The sequence below is a fragment of the Dipodomys spectabilis genome, unplaced genomic scaffold (genome assembly GCF_019054845.1).
Source record: "Dipodomys spectabilis isolate Male_0828 unplaced genomic scaffold, ASM1905484v1 ptg000107l, whole genome shotgun sequence".
Classification (NCBI taxonomy): domain Eukaryota; kingdom Metazoa; phylum Chordata; class Mammalia; order Rodentia; family Heteromyidae; genus Dipodomys; species Dipodomys spectabilis.
In genome coordinates, this window is record NW_024870784.1 from 7637905 (window position 1) to 7654523 (window position 16619).

Here is a 16619-nt window from a genome sequence, read left to right on the forward strand (position 1 = left end):
CGGAGGGCAGCGTCTGGCGTGCGAAGCCCGGGCCTGCCCTGGAGGCCCTGGAGCCGGCCGGACCAGGGCACGTGGAAACTGACCTGAGATGCAGGGTCTGATGAGGAGTTAAGTCTGGTTACTAGAATGAGACCAGGGCCACCAGAACAATCCACCCCTCCCTTCTTCCATCTGTCCATCCATCCTTCTGATTACCTGGCTATCGTCTATCTCTCCTTCCATCTGTCCATCCCTCTTTCCATCTACTCTTTATCCATCCATCTGTCCTATTTGCCTACCCTCTGTCTGTTTGTCCATCCTTCCAACCCATCACGGATCTGTCCTATTCGCCCACCTATCTGTCCACCATCCACCCATGTGTCCTTCCTTCCATCTATCCACCCTCCCATTTGTCCATCCATCTGTACTGTTCACCCATGTGTCCGTCCTTTCATCCACCTGTCCTTCCATTTGTCCATTCTTCTATCCATTTGCCCTTTTATCCACCTACTCATCCATCTATCTGCCCACCCATCTTCTCCCATTTTTCCTTCCTTCCTTCCTTCCCCTTCTTCCTTCCTTCTACTTATTTACCCATGCATTCATTCATCCATCTGTCTTTGGTTACTCATCTGGCCATCATCAACTGTCCATCCTGTGATATTTGTGAGCATAACTGTTTCTGCACCTCCAGTGACAGGTATATAGATGCAAACTGGACCAACACATCTCTTGAGCTCAGCTGTCTGTAATCTGATATCATTTTTTCTCCTTCGCTGTTAGGCCTTCTGCTCTAGCATTTAGTGACACCAGCCACCTTCTCCTACACTCACCTCGGTCCCCTTGGTTTCCCAGCTCCTATCCATTAGATCCTTGTCTTCACTCAACCCTCTGTCCTGGTCCCTCCCTCCTCTTGGCCATTCCTCCCTGTCCTCAGTGACCCAAGCAGTAGCCACGCTGTTTCCTCCCTTTCTAGGTGGCAGAGGTCTGAGTGACCTAGAGCTCTGAGGAAAACAGACCGGTGTCATTACTTCCAGTGGGAGATGGGGGCCGTGTGGCTCTCCGATCCTGAGCACACTGGTAGTTTTCCTCTCTGCCTGTCTCCACCTCTGTCCTGAAGTCTTGGTTCCACTGCCTTTCTGCCCTCTTTCCTTTCAACATGCTAGCTTGCTTGGCCTGACACCTCAGGCAGCCTTTCTTGCTGGGAAGGGGCTCATTTAGGGTTCTCATTGTCCCCTCCCCCTTTGAGGCTGAACCCAGGGCCTGTGCATAGTAATGGAGTTCTCTGCCACTGAGCTACATCCTCAGTCCCCTTCCACCATTCAGCATTTTAAGGTTGCTTTTTCCTTTTGGCTATGCAACCTTGGCTGTAAGCTTCTCTGTAATCAGGACTCTGTTTGTCCATGAAACCAGCCACCCCTGTCTCGGAGAACAGCTGCAGCCTGGCCTCTTTCAGGCGCCCACGAGGCTGCAGCTGCCATTGGGGTGGGCTGTGATGCAGCTGTGTGGACGTGTCTCTCCTGCTGGACTCCGGGCACTGGAGGCCTCTTCTCCCATCTGCTCATTGCGATTCCTGGTAGGACAGTCCGTGCAGACTCTTACCTGCTGTCCCAGAAGGCAGAGCGCTGTGGAAATGGTTTCTTTCCAGAAAATTGGTGCCAAGATTCACTTTGCTGCAAAGGTTGATCTGACCTGAGGTGTGGGGACAGCCCAGTGCTCAATCTAGCATGGGCGTCTCTGCTGACTGTGGATACACAAAGGAAAGCAAACAAAAACAAGGGGATGGGAGGAAAAACTGGGAGAGAGGGAGGGAAGGGGCGATACTGTCCAAAAAGAAATGTACTCTTTACCTGACTTGCGAAGTATTAACTCATCTGGACATCACCTTTATAATAATAATAAAAAATTAAAAGAAAAACAACAGAGAAACATTTCTACTTCCTAAACTTTAGTTTTTGAGATAAAGTCTTTCTCTTTTGCCTAGCTTGGCTTCCAACTTTTGTTTTTGTTTTTGCTTTTTTGGTTATGATGCTTAAACTCTGGGCCGGGCGTTGTCCCTCAGCTAGCTCAAGGCTAGCACTCTACCACTTGAGCCATAGCACCACTTCCAGTTTTCTGGTAGTTTCTTGGAGATAAAAGTCTCACGGACTTTCCTGCCTGAGCTGGCTTTGAACGACAATCCTCAGATCTCTGCCTCCTGAGTAGCTAGGATTACAGGCGTGAGCCACCAGCGTCTGGCTGGCTTCCAACTTCTGAGCTCAAATGATCCTCCTGCCAAAGTTGCTGAGATTATAGGCATGATCTACTACACCTGGCTGGGGCTGTAGTAGGTATGTGCTACTGAGGTGAGGTATGGGCTTTTTTCTGCTCACTGGCTGGGGCTCTATCACTTGAGTCACACTTCACTTCCAGTGAGTCTCCAGAATTTGTCTGCTTGGTTTGGCTTCAAACTTAGATCCTTAGATCTCCTCGGTAGCTAGAATTTTAAGCCTGAATCACTTGCACCCAACTGTGTTTTAATTTTTAAAATGTATCTGTGCTGTGATCTCGAGTATGATGCATTTTGGGCACAAATAAAAAGAGAAGCACTGGGCAGCTCACTATGAGAAGGCCATGCTTCCAGAATCCTGACCATAGTGCAGAGACGCCAGTGAGGTTGGAAAGCTCGAGCACACAGGAGATAAAAGACAAGTGCTTGAAGCTTTACGGTCTTGGCGAAGACCCTGAGCTGTCGTCAGATGCCAGATTGGAAGCGTGTGTGCGAGGAGCTTTGCCAGCAGACCGAGCGGAGCTGGCAGGGAAGATACGGCCGCGGTCCAGGGCACGGCGTGCCACACGGCAGGGCCGCTGAGCTTTAAAGATGAGCATGAATATTCACACGGCGCCCAGATGTCGGTCCAGGGCGTGGCGTGCCACGTGGCAGGACAGCTGAGCTTTAAAGGTGAGCATGAATATTCACACGGCGCCGAGGTGTCGAACAAGCTGCCTGGAGACGCACACGGAAGGCTTCGCTCGCTGCCCGCCGTGTGGGGAACGTGGCAGCTTCCAGGGAGGCAGCATGAGCAAGGAGAGTCACAACAGGTGCCAGGAAGAAACAGAGCGTGGAAGAAGCCACAGGTGTGTGCGGCTGGCGCTGGTTCCTCGTATGCAAATGAGCAGATCCTGGGAAGCCGGGAAGGCGTCTCCACCTGGGCCAGTGAAGTCTTAGAGGGAGGCCACAGTGGCCCTGGCTGCCCAGCCACTCTGGTGTCCAGGAAAGGACAGGACACATCTCTGACACTGACTTCCCCACCTGTGAAAGGAGTTTTATTCTGTAAGAAGAAGAAAAAGGCCCCCCCCACTCCGCTCTTCATGGAGACCCCAGAGCTTTCTGCAGACACCCAACCCCAAGAGGCAAGTTCCTCTCCCCTTGCTCCTCCCTTCCATCTCCTGACTCTGGACGTGAGGTCTGTCTTGTGGTGGAAGAGAAGGAACAGACCTCACTGTCTACCCCTCTCCTCCCCCCTCAAAAAAAGCTTATCAACCAGAGACTAAGTCTGGGCGAGGGAGGGAGGAAATCAGCCTGCAGCTTCCACAGTGCTAGCAAGTGCTGAGACTCAGCGAATCCTTAGTCAGATTAGTGATGAAAGTTTAAACTCTCAGTCCGTGCATGCTACTGTAACAAATAGCCCCAGTGGCTGGCTTGCACCGCAGAACTTGTGTCTCCGCTCACAGCTGTGGAGGCGGGAGCTGGTAGGCCCTGTGACTGGTGATGTCGGTGTCCGGGTTTCGCATAGCCGCCATCTTCTTTCTTCGCAGATAGGAGAGGGGAGGGTGCGGTGAGCTCTGGCCTCCCAGTTTACAGGGTGCTGATCTCAATCAGGAAGCCTCCACCCTGATGATCTCACAGTAGTCTTTACTGCTGCTGCCTTCTCCCTGGGGGGAGGGGTTGGTGTTACAGCACAGGAATTTTGGGGGACACAAACATTTAACCCCCCACAGTCTACACTCGAGGACCAAGTTGGTCTAACATTTGGTACACACGGGACCCACGCGTGGCAGTCCATAGATGGCTTTAGTCCTTCCACTTTTATATTATTCATTTGTTATTTTTATTTCCTGCTGTTGTTTCTGCTGGTACTGGGGCTTGAATTTCGGGCCTTGCTGTCTTGTTTTCCGCTCAAGGCTGATGCTCTACCTCTTCAGCCACACCTTCATTTCCAGCTTTTTTGCTGGTCAGTTGGAGATAAGAGTCTCTCGCGTTTTTCTGCTGGGCTAGCTTTGGATTGGGATCCTCAGATATCAGCCTCCTGACTCGCTAGGAGACAGGCATGAGGCGGTAGAGGGTTTTGGATTTCTTTTGCCTAGCTGAGTATTTGGGCTCAGGCCCTCTCTGGGACCTCATGCTGACTTGGCTGGGGGAGGGGGGGTCTGCCACCTGAGCTTCCCTTCCAGTGTCCTCCCCAGCCCCCCTTTGAGACATGGTCTTCCTAAGCTGGTCTGGGTCCTCTCAGCCCTCCTGCCTCTGCAGTGCTGGGATTATAGGCATGCGCCAACACGCCCAGCTGGTACTTTCATTGCCACTTCTTATTTTATGTGTGGTTAGTGCACTCTCATGGTTCACAGTTCAGACCAGAGGCGTCTGGCTGTGTCTAGCCTACAGGCCCATCAAGAACAGCCATGGCTAACCATGTCATCTAGGTCCCAGAGACACTTCATGTAGCTACAGAGACTCAAAGATGTTTCCCATTGCAATGTAAAGAATTGACTCAGCCGGGTGCCGGTGGCTCATGTCTGTCATCCTGGCTACTCAGGAGGCTGAGATCTTAGGATCACGGTTCAAAGCCAGCCCGGGCAGGAACATCTTTGAGACTCTTATCTCCAATAAACCACTAGAAAACTAGACGTGGCACTGTGGCTCAAGCAGTAGAGCACTCGCCTTGAGCTGAAGAGTGCAAGTACAGCGCCCAGGCCCAGAGTTCAAGCCCCACGACCAACCAAAAAAGAAGAATTGACTCACTTCTAAAAGCAATTGTGGCAAACAGGTGCATAGCAGAACCTTGGCACTTTGGGCCATGCTGCAGCTCAGCGCTTGAGGATTAGCTACACGGTGCAGCCACCACCATCTTCAGCCTCCAAAATGCTTTCCATGTTGCGGGTCTAGAACTGTGTCCTCATTAACCCCAGCTTCTCATTTCCTGCCCCAGACCCCTGGGACCACCTCTGGCTCTCTGTGGCTATGATCAAGTGAGCAGCTTCAGGTCCTTCTTCATCCTTGGAACCCTTTGTTATTTGTCTTTGTTTGTGTCTGGTTTATTTCACCAAGCAGAGAGACCTCATTGGGTTATGTGTCAGAATTTCCTTTCCAAGGTGGAGTCATATTCCATGCTTGTACAGAACACACGCAGCTCATCCAGGCGTCTGCTGATGGATATTTGGGTTGCTTCCACCTTGGGTTCTTGGGCGTGATGCTGTTGTGAACCTGGCTGGACTGTATGGTGACTTGGAACAGGTGTAGAATATCCTGGCTGAGCGTTCTGGTCCACCTGACTGCAGATGCCGATGCCTGCTTGTCCATTGTTGGCTTCCTAAGGACACAGGGACAGCAGTGAGCAGCCACTGCGCGCCTGGGCACCCCGCGCCGGCCATCACCTGACATTTGTAGACATGCTGTGGACACGCCCCTGCGTCCCTGAGTCCTGACTTCCCGTGGTGTCTGTGGGGTGCTGGTGTCAGGCAAGCTCAGTCTGTGGGTGCTGGTGTCAGGCGAGCTCAGTCTGCGGGGTGCTGATGTCAGGCGAGCTCAGTCTGCGGGGTGCTGGTATCAGGCGAGCTCAGTCTGTGGGGTGCTGGTCTCAGGTGTGCTCAGTCTGCGGGGTGCTGGTGTCAGGCGAGCTCACTCAGTCTGCGGGGTGCTGGTGTCAGACGAGCTCAGTCTGCGGGGTGCTGGTGTCAGGCGAGCTCAGTCTGCGGGGTGCTGGTGTCAGGCGTGCTCAGTCTGTCAGCGGAGGGAACGTTGTGGTGGGTTTGTCAGGCAAGGATGATCATTGTGGATGGAATTTGCCCGGTTCAGACTTCTGTGCTGAGAGCTTGGTCTCCTTCCACGCTGGGTCCGGAGTGTCCCCCTGGCTGTGACCGCTAGAGGGCGTGAGGCTGCCGCTCCCGGCGGCAGGAGGGCGCAGCCCAGGCTGTGGCTAAGGTGATTTTGAAGAGAATGGCTCAGGGAGTAGGGAGTGCGGACTGACCGACATACTGGAAGTCCCCCCCCCCCCCCCCCGGCTCCTGCCAAGCCCCTTGCACTGCTTTTCAGGATTTGGCCTAGAGAACAAGCATGGAGGAGAGGAAGCCTCGGAGCCCCTCTGCTGTCTCCAGCCCCTGCCCCTCGCTGGGTGTGCGCCTCGGCATGGGCGCCCATGGGTGGGAGGCTTCTGCTCCTCTGCCAGGCGCTGCCTCTGTCAGGGGGCCTCTCAGGACCGGCTCAGGGGTGTCCTGCACAGCCCCCTGCCCCCGGCACTGCAGGGCCGAGCACCTCTGGAGGCGCTGCCCGGGGCCTCGGGCGCTTCCGGCAGGCTGCCCGCCCAGCCCTGCCCGCAGAGCCCAGCCCTGCCCCGCAGAGCCCAGCCACGGCAGCAGCTCTTGTACGAGTCTCAGATGGTCAGTGGCCTGTCAGCCCCGCTTCTGTGATCATCAGCCGCTCACTACTCCATCCCAGGACTTCCTGAGGTGGCGACAGCGCAGCCCCAGCCGTCCGTCTGAACGGCGTGGTGACAGCACCGCGCTGCCCCACGCACCGGCTCAGATAGGAGAGAGGAAATAACGGCGAGCTGTGCGTCACACCCCGTGCAGCATGGCCCTGCACCTGTGGCCCTCTTTGTCACCTGCCACTCAAGCCTAGCTGTGGGCTGGACTCACAGCCAAGCCGTGCAGGTGTGCTGCCGCCGGCCCTGCTCCCCCCCCACCCACCAAGAACTGCCTTCAGGCGTCCATCTGACCCCGCTCCCTCCCGCTGCCTCAGTCTCGTGGGGGACCCTGACCTCTGTGGACTCAGCCTGCACTTGTGATCACCACGGAGCCCCGCTGGGTTTCTGTGCCCCACGTCATCGACTTGTGGAAACCAGCGGGCAGGCAGGACCTTCCATCACCTGCCTCTGCACGGCCACGCCAGACCCCTGGGGCCACCTTGGTTTCGGAGGTGCCCAGACTGACTGATCAGTTTTCTAGACTGTGTATTGAGCTGTGGGAGCTAGAGACAGCTGACCACCCTCACAGCACATCACCAACATCAGGAACCACTGAGACAGAACGGAGTTTCCAGATCCACGCCACGGCCACGTAAGCCAGGTCCACGCCATGGCCATGTGAGCCAGGTCCATGCCACGACCACAGGAGCCAGGTCCACGCCACGGCCACCACAGGCCAGGTCCACACCACGGCCACCACAGGCCAGGTCCGCGCCACGGCCACAGGAGCCAGGTCCACGCCACGGCCACCACAGGCCAGGTCCGCGTCATGGCCACAGGAACCAAGTCCACGCCACGGCCACCACAGGCCAGGTCCACGCCACGGCCACAGGAGCCAGGTCCACACCACGGCCACCACAGGCCAGGTCTGCGTCATGGCCACAGGAACCAAGTCCATGCCACGGCCACCACAGGCCAGGTCCGCGCCACGGCCACAGGAGCCAGGTCCACGCCACGGCCACCACAGGCCAGGTCCACACCATGGCCACAGGAGCCAGGTCCACGCCACGGCCACCACAGGCCAGGTCCACACCATGGCCATAGGAGCCAGGTCCACGCCATGGCCACCACAGGCCAGGTCCATGCCACGGCCACAGCAGCCAGGTCTATGGCACACCACCATGAGGCAGGTTCACACCATGACCACTGTGCAGTGCCCATCGTTTTTCCATCTGACGGGACAGAGGCCATGTGTCAGCAGGGGAGATCCCTGTGCTCACCAGCCAGAGTGACTGCCTTTTGGGGCGCTGGGAGATGTTAGGCTTGCCTTGCTCATTTCCCGCCCGGGGCTCTGGGAGGTGTGGGCCTGGCCCTTGCTCATTTCCCGCCCACTTGTGTGAGTTGTAGGAGGCTGAGGGAGGCAGCGGTCTCACTAGTATTTGATGACTCCTTCAGCTGTTTTGCCCTTGGAATTTTGCTTACGACATGCTCTTACAGAGACGAGAGTGACATTGTTTCGGACGGACCGGGGGTGGGAGCTACCCCACATGTCCATCAGCAGGCAATTCGGCCACCGTTCTACACCATGTGCAGAGCCTCGGGGGTGGACGCAGGAGCCACGGCTAAGTCTGGTGTCATGATGACGAGGCACGGGACACTCAGTCGGCTCAGAGTTGGGAACGCGTTTCTGACTGTGTGTGTGAGGGTGTTTCTGGAAGAGGTGAGTAGGACCGCTCGCCCAGGAGGCCTCGATGAAGCAGGACGGCAAAGCCAGGAATCTCCGGTTCCTTTGAAGGTGGCAGATGCCCAGTACTTGAGCCGTGGCCACTTTGGGAAAGGTGGACAGGGACATGCGTGCTGAGCATTCGGTCAGCCTCATGTCTGAGCCTGGAGTTGTGTGGGACTCGCTCCGTGCGGGGCGGGGCAGGTCCACCGCAGCCACACAGCTCCCCAACACATTTCTGAACACGTCCCCAATGCATCTTATGAGTTGACATTAAGGTCAAAGCAAAGGCGAAGGCTGGGTAGCAAAACAAAACATAAACATGAAGAGAGTTATAGGCAGAATGAATCGATCAAGCATAGAAGGAAGACCATAATAAAAGAGAGGAGTAGACATTAATAGAATAGAAAGCAACATACAAGAGAAAAGATCAACAAAAACAAAAGGTGCTTCTTAAAAAATGGAAATAAAATGAACAAACCTCCCGAGGCTCATCAGATAGAAAGGTGGAGGCTGCCTGTCTAGGACTACTCCTCCACCAGTACTGCTACTCGGAACCAACTTCCGGTACTAAGGGTACTAATTCCAGCGTGAGCCGTGACGGGTGCACAGTGAACATCTTCATGCTAATGAATTTGAATACTTATGTGAAGTAGTATTTATGCTTTTTTTTTTAAAAAGAAAAGGTCAAGAAAATTATAGCTTGCCAAGAGTAACTCAGCAGGAAAATAGAAGGTTCTATAAGCATAAAAGAAATGAAATCAGTAGAAAAAAATCCCCACATAAAGCAATAGGCCAAGCTAGGTGCCAGGAGCTCACGCCTGTAATCCTCAGGAGGCTGAGATCTGAGGATTGAGGTTCAAAGGCAGGAAAATCCATGAAACTCTTATGTACAATAAACTACTCAGAAAAAGCCAGAAGCTGTGGCTCAGAGAGGCTCAGGTACAGCACCCAGCCCCAAGTTCAACCACCAGGACTAGCAAAAACAAAAACAAAAAACCAAGAAGGCAATAGGCTAGCTGTTCATAGATGATGAGTTTTATTAGCATGTAAGAATAGTTTTGGAAGTGGCGCTGTGGCTCAAGTGGTAGAACACCCACCTACAGCTGAAGAGCTGAGGGACAGCGCCTAGGCCCAGAGTTCAAGCCCCACGACCAACAAAAAAAAAAGTTTCTGCCAGGCACCAGTGGCTCACAACTGTCATCCTAGCTACTTAGAAGGCTGAGATCTGAGGATTGAGATTCAAAGCTAGCCTGGGCAGGAAAGTCCATGAGACTCTTATCTCCAATGAACCACCAGAAAACCAGAAGTGGCGCTGTGGCTCAAGTGATAGACCGCTCACCTTGAGCTGAAGAGCTGAGGGACTAGGCCCAGGCCCAGAGTTCAAGCCCCATGACTGATACACACCCACACAAAAATAGTTTCTGGGTTTTTGTGTTGTTTTATCATTAGTTTTTGTTTTACTTTGCCTTATTTTCATACTGGGTCTGGCTTAGCCATCCTTGCCTCCGTCTCCAAGTGCTGTCCCATCCCATCTGGCTTAGCTTCAGTTTTATAGAAACTTACAAGGAAAAGAAAGCCAGGCACGGTGGCTCACACCTGTGATCCTAGCTACTCAGGAGGCTGAAATCTGAGGATTGCAGTTTGAAGCCAGCCCAGGCAGGAAAGACTGTGAGCCTCTTATCTCCAATTAACTACCTAAAAATGGAAGTGGAGCTGTGGCTCAAGTGGTACTGCACCTAAGCAAAAAAAGCTCAGGCACAGAGTCCAGGTCCAGAGTTCAAGCCTTACACCTATCTATAAGCCTAGCTATTTAGGAGGCTGAAGTCTGAGGCTTATGGTTTAAAGCTAAGCCAACAGACAAATCCTGGAGTCTCTTATCTCCAATTCACTGGCAAAAAGTGAGAAGCAGAAATGTGGCTCAGTGGCAGAGCACCAGCCTTGATTGGGGGAAAAGCTCAGCAAAGGTGTGAGGCCCGGAGTTTAAGCCCCAGTACCAGTACATGTGTGTGTGCATGTGCACACAGAGGAAGAGTTGAGGTGACATTCACCACCTTGCTTCAAAACCAGTGTAAGGACAGAACCAGGAAGAGGGGATGCTGGGCAGGTGTGCACAGAGCACAGCAGCAAGTCCGAACCCCCTGCTCCGTCTCCTACCCCCCAACCCCAGCACGGCTGCCCCTGGAATACCTCAGACCCAGTGCCACCCACCCCCCGGCACCCAGAGCAGAGACCCTGGGAGAAGCAGGGACCTGAGGAGGGGGAGCGGTGGCCGTGACGTGCTCCCCAGAGGATGAAGCCAGCGGCTCCCCAGGGCGGGGTCGGCCTGGCGCAGCACCTCGCGCTCTCCGGGCCTCTTCCGCCGCCCAGCAGGCTCCTGTCCTCTCTGTCACCCCAGGCTCTTGCGTTAGGGGACCCGGGCTAAGACACTGACTAAGCTAGCCTAATTCCAATTTAACATTAGACAATCCAGTCTCGCTGTGCTAGCAGATGGAAAGAGAGAGACCGTGACCTTTTCAGAAATGCAGAAAAAGCCTTGGAAAAAGAGATCCATATACAATAAAGGCGGCGAGTGGCTGCGCGGTGGAGAGTGCACCAGCGAGCCGGCCCTCCCCGGCAGCTCGGAACCAGCAGCGAGCCAGCTCGGAACCAACAGCGAGCCAGCTCGGAACCAGCAGTGAGCTGGCCCTCCCCAGCAGCTCAGAACCAGCAGCGAGCCGGTTCTCCCTCCAGCTTGGAACCAGCAGGGGGGTGTGAACAGGGACCGGGCTTCAGATGACATAGGAAATTCTTAGGCCAACCAAGAAGCACCAGCAGGCACCGGGCACTGAAGCACAGAGGAAGTCAGAGATCTGACGTCGGGGCTTGTCTGGAAAATACGTCAGTAAAACAAAGAAAGGCAGCAGCAGCGGGGGCAAAAGTCATCACAATTGGTGAATCTGGTGGCTGTCTCCATGGTGACTCATTGCACCATTTTCTAGTTTGGGGAATGTATAAATGGTGTGTGTGTGTGTGTGTGTGTGTGTGAGATTGGGATTTGAACTCAGGGCCTTATTCTTGCTAGGCAGATTCTCTACCACTTGAGCCACCCCTCTAGCTCCTTTTCACATCAGCTACTTTTTTTTTTCTTTTTTGCGGTCATGGGGCTTGAACTCTGGGCCTGGGCGCTGTCCCTCAGCAATTCAGCTCAAGGCTAGCGCTCTACCACTTGAGCCACAGCGCCACTTCCGGTTTTCTGGTGGTTTATTGGAGATAGGAGTCTCATGGTCTTTCTTGCCCGGGGTTGGCTTTGAACCATGATCCTCAGATCTCAGCCTCCTGAGCAGCTAGGATTACAGGCGTGAGCCACCAGCGCCCAGCTCCATTGGCTACCTTCAAAGTGGGGTCTCCCTCTATACCTGGTTGCTGTCCTCTGGCGTGTGCCTCCTGTGTCACTGGAAGTGACAGATGTGTGTCACTCCCCCCAGCCCATGAATAAGATGTGATCCCATAAACGGTTACGCCTGGGCTGGCCTTGAACCGCTGTCCTGCGATCTCTGCCTCCCGAGCAGTTAGAGTGACAGGCCTCAATCACTACATTTGGCCTCAAGAGTGTCCGAACACTTTTTTTGGAGAATAAAAATAAGCTTCATGGGACAGCACCTCACCTCCATGGCGAATTATCAAAGACTCCAAGTGTGGAGAGGAGAGTTGGTGCTGGGGACTGTCCCCAGGGCCGTGGCCGGGGCTGGGTCCTGGAAGTGTGCTGCGTTTGGCCCCCACCCCGCCCCGCTGGGCAGTGGTGTCTGCCGCACGGTCCTGTCTGCCCTGCTGACCCAGGCTGGGGCCAGGGCTTAGCTGGTCGCATTCCTGCCCTGCAGGAACAATGCCCTGTGGCCGCGCAAGGGCGGATTTGGGCCCTGGAGTGGAAACCGTAGTGCCGGCCTTTGTGAGCGCTCCCTGTGCAGACTGCTGGCGTCCTGGGAATCCTCTCGATAATGCGACGGCTTTGTGGGGGGCCAAGCCGTGCAGCGGGAGTGCTGAGGACAGGGGAAGCGGCTGCCCGGGGCGGGTGCGCGTGGAGGAGCCAGGGCCCCGGCCTGCAGTGTGCCAGCCGTCTGCGGGCACTCAGGGAGCGGGAGGGGGGCGGGTGCGCGTGGAGGAGCCAGGGCCCTGGCCTGCAGTGTGCCAGCCGTCTGCGGGCACTCAGGGAGCGGGAGGGGGGCGGGCTGCCTGCCATCAAATGCATCACCTGTACCACCCATGACACAGTGTCTCTCTCTCTCTCTCTCTCTCTCTCACACACACACACACACACACACACACACACACACACGGATGTCACTCATGCACCCTCCCCGCCCCCCCAGCACAAACGCAATCCATTTGGGGCCCTCCCTACCATGTCTACCTCTGCTTCCTAATTCCAGAGCCTCAGTCCATTCTCAGGCCTGTTCTGTGACCCTCATGTGTCCTCGACCCCTGGACCCAGGTCCATGCACAGGCCAGATCAGAACCATGGCCATGGCGCCGGGGGCCGTGGTGTCCTGCAAGGACGCTGGAGCCCCGTGGGGTCACCGGCAGGCCTTGTCCCCAACTTTTTCTTCCTTTGGGTTTTAGACAGTGCAGTTTGCAAGCCGTCCTGCTGCTCTGGACGAGCCTTGCTGGGTCTGAGGCCTCCTGGGTCCATAGTGCCCTCCCTCCGTTCGGTTCCCGCTGAGGGGGGCCCGGGGTGCTGGCGCGCCACAGGCGACCCCGGCCAGCCGATGCCCTTGTCACCCAGTGTAGTCACGTTCCCAAACCCTAAACCCTCCACCCTCCACGGGACACAAGGATTTTCTGTGTGATCCTGTGATAATTATCATTTCCCTGATTCTTTAAAATGGTAATTAAAAACAAGAGCAACTTTCTGTTCAGTGACACATCTTAGGCACGGGTTTGTATTTGCATTTAGAGACGAGGTTGGGCTTTGAGTCTCAGTTTTACATCTTCAACACAAAAGAGAAATGCCCAGAGGCCTCCAGAGCCACAGACCCAGCAGGAAGCGGCTGCTTCCACGCTCATTTGAAATCCGCTGTGTGGAAATGTATTGAGCCAGCGGGGTTGGAATCCCCTTTCCTTACTCCCGACACAGCTCCGTCCTTCAGACGTCCTTCAAGCCAGCGCAGGCACGCGAATGTGTGAGGTCACCTCCGGCTCCTGTCTGCGGGGCTGTGACAGCAGGGTGGGCGTTGCTCCTGATCATCGTCAGGAGGTAGCTGCGGCATCAGCAGACAGGGAGTCAATCCCACACCGGTTGCTATTGTTATCAAAATGGGATCCTTCGTCTTTTTGCCTAAAGGAAGCCCTCATGGCTTGACCATTTGCATGGTCAACACCAAGCCCCTTCGGCTTGGGCCATAGCTGAGTAAAATAAGGGTTATTAGAAGCCGAGCACTGAAAGTCCACAATAGTCCATCTACCAAGTGACTGACAAAGGTAGCAACTATACGCCGCGTGGACGCACTAGACCAGGGACAATTCTTGACCCAGGCAGGAGAGCGGTTCTGCCACTCAGAACAGCTTTTGAATGTTTATACCTGGTATTTTCCATTCCATGTTTGTAGACAGCAGATAGCGAAACCTCAGATAAAAGGGTAGATTGCACTGTGGACTGACACAGTACAGAGAGGTACTCTTTTTGAGGTTGGAAGGCCCAGATAAAACTGTCGGCAGGTCCGGTCCCCCCAGGCCTCGGTCTCTGGCTGAGCCTTGTGGGGTCTCCTCTGCGTGTCCAGGTCTCTTCTTCCTATGGCAGATCGGGTCAGGGTCCACCTGTATGTCCTCATTCGGCTTCCGTTTTCCCCAAAGACCTTGTCTTAAGACACAAGCACCTTCTGGTGGAGAGCTGGGAATTCTGGGAGACCTCCGTCCAAGTCCAGAGCACCCACTTGCTCAAATTGGTGTGCCGCCTGAGCCAGCTCTGCCACACTTCCACCACCTTTCTCTGGTGTGTGTGTGGCGTGAAGACCGCTCCTCCGGCGCACACACGTTCCCGGGCGAGCAGGACAAATTCCCGTCCTCACTTCCTGGTTCATCTCTCAGCCGTGAAGTGTGTGCTGCGCCCGTGGCCTGTCCTGGACCCCGCACGTGCGCTTGGAGGCTGGGAAGCATCTTACCGAGAGAAGTCACGTTAGCTAGACAGGTTTGTTGAGGCTCCAGAGCGCTGACCTTGAGGGAAGGTCGTATGAGCGAGTCTGGTCATGAGATCGGCTGTCGCCTGCTACCGGGTTGGGGACTGACAGGCTGAGGGCGCTGGCACCGAGGGACGATGGGACACCCCCTGCCCTACCCACTGAGGGCCGCAGCCGACATCGCTCCCCGAATGTCCAGAGCTGACTGTATTGTTTTGGTAGCAATTGCTAGAACCAGCCAAAGAGGAGGGACACTTGGTGCCGCTGTGTAGATTGACAGTGCCCACAATGCCGAGCGGCACTGGTGTCTCGGCCTTAGCCGGTTTTATCATTCTAATTCTTCCTCCGTGCTGGGACTCCCAACCCTCTGCCCCTCCCCCCGACCCCCCAACCCTCTGCCCCCTCCCCCGGCCCCCTCCAGATGCGCCGTGGCTTGGAGGTGGCCTCCTGTAGGAGGCCAATGCCAGACACAACCAAAGGTGTCACTTGGCTTGATCTTAAACTAGAGCGCGTCCGGGACGAGTCGCTGCCATGCTCTGGGACTTGTGCTGAGGCAGAACACCACGGCGGGAAAGCGGCCGAGGAAGCCGCAGCCTCACAGACCCGAAGCCGAAGGGGGAAGGGAGCAGGGCCGGCAGCCCTCCTCCAGGACGCGTCCCCAGCCATGCCAGCCCCGTGTGAGTCCATGGTTGCCATCACTGTGACAGAATGCCTACGACACGCAGCAAGGGGAGGGACATTCATTTGCTCATGATATCAGAGGTTTTGGCCCAAGGGTGGCGGCTTCCTGGGCTTCTGGGCTGCGGGGAGACAGAGACGTCACCAAGGCCAAGCCCGAGGTGGAGCAGCAGGGCCTTCTTGTGGCACCTGGGAGGCAGAGCAAGAAAAAGGCCAAGGGGCCAGGGCCAGATGCCCTTCAAATGCCGGGCGCCGGTGGCTCACGCCTGTCATCCTAGCTACTCAGGGGGCTGAGGTCTGAGGATCGTGGTTCAAAGCCAGCCCGGGCAGGAAAGTCTGTGTGGCTCTTATCTCCAATTAAACACTTAAGCTGTGGCCCTAGCCTTCAGTGCGAAAGCTCAGGGACACTGCCCAGGCCCTGAGTTCAAGTCCCAGGACACACACACACACACACACACACACACACACACACACACACACACACACACACACACACACACACACACACACACACACACACACACACACACACACACACACACACACAATACCCTTCAGAGGTACTTCTCTTTGCCAGGCTGCCTCTGCCCACCTTCTGGGGTCCTGTTAACTCCCTCTCAAAAGTATTTCCAAACTTGAATCCATCCGCAGGTGAATCCGCTCACAAAGTCAGCATTGTCCCGACCCGGTGGTTCCCTATCTCTGAACAGTGCTTGTCTTGGGGAAGAAGCTTTCAAGCCTCTTTCAGAGACACAACTTCACATGCAAATGGTAACCCTCTCCCGCTGCGCCTGGGGATGGAGCCAGCGAGCCCGAGGGAAAGCGGAGACACTGTCAGCGTGGATTCTAGGAGAATCTGGGCTCAGAGCAAAAGGGCCTTCGTTTCCCAGACCCAGGGTGGGTGGACAGGATGCTGTTACACGCTGTTAGTGTGAGGCGAGGCGCGGTGTGTGTGCCTCTTGGAGGAGACCCCTCTCCCTTTGTTTCCTGTGACTCAGGGCCACCTATGGTAAGCATGAAGCTCACAGCCTGTGGAGCTCACAGCCTGTGAGATCCCCGGCTTCCTCCGATGGTGGGGAGGGGGGTCCATTCTCAGCCTCTGAGTTCACAGGCCAGAGATGATTGGCAAAGAACCCAAAAGTGCTTTGCGGTGTGCATTTATTAAAAAAAAGACACACACACACACATGCACACACACACTCATGCACACACACACTCATGCTGACTAGAACCTGGATGAGGAACAGGAGACACAAAGAGGAGCAAGCGGCTGCTCGGGTCTGGAGGGCACAGGCCAACACGGGCCTGGAGGGCTGGGGTGCGCTTCCGCCCTGCTAAAGTAGTTAGCAGAGTGCTCCCAAGGCATCCCTCCTGACATGCCAAATGCCAAGTTGCTGAAACTATCCAAAGCCTTAGGACCAGGCACCA